Source organism: Nannospalax galili, unplaced genomic scaffold, assembly GCF_000622305.1.
Source record: "Nannospalax galili isolate Female #2095 unplaced genomic scaffold, S.galili_v1.0 scaffold632, whole genome shotgun sequence".
Taxonomy (NCBI): domain Eukaryota; kingdom Metazoa; phylum Chordata; class Mammalia; order Rodentia; family Spalacidae; genus Nannospalax; species Nannospalax galili.
The window spans coordinates 1,152,664-1,153,429 of NW_008332816.1; positions in this window are offsets into that span (position 1 = coordinate 1,152,664).

The window sequence follows — 766 nt, forward strand, 5'->3', positions numbered from 1 at the left end:
ACCCAGAGCAACTCAGTCCCTTTCTTGGGCTCCAGGAGCACCGCTTCTGGTCCTGGCCCCGCCCTCACCTCTCTCTGCTTCCCTCGACCTGCACCACCGGCTAACTCTCCTAGCCTGCTCTACTATCCTCAGGCCTCTTGGAGTAAGTCTATAGCACAGCTCTCTGCGCCAACACTCCCTAAGCGACATTCACCCTTCCATCCCCCGCCTCGCCGTTCTATACTCCTAGTTTGGGCCCTGCGCCATTCCTAGTCTCGAGGCCCCAGACACCTGGGGAACCAATACTGCTTCCTGACCCTTCTCACACAGAGAAACTCAGTCCCTTTCTTGGGCTCTAGGAGCACCACTTCTGGTCCTGGCCCCGCCCTCACCTCTCTCTGCTTCTCTGGGCCTGCACCACCGGCTAACTCTCCTAGCCTGCACTACTATCCTCAGGCCTCTTGGGATAAGTCTATAGCGCAGCTCTCCGCGCCAGGACTCCCTAAGCGACATTCACCCTTCCATCCCCCCCTCTCCGTTCTATACTCCTAGTTTGGGCCCTGCGCCATTCCTAGTCTTGGGGCCCCAGACACCTGGGGAACCAATACCGCTTCCTGATCCTTCTCACCCAGACCAACTCAGTCCCTTTCTTGGGCTCTAGGAGCACCACTTCTGGTCCTGGCCCCGCCCTCACCTCTCTCGGCTTCCCTGGGCCTGCACCACCGGCTAACTCTCCTAGCCTGCACTACTATCCTCAGGACTCTTGGGGTAAGTCTATAGCGCAGCT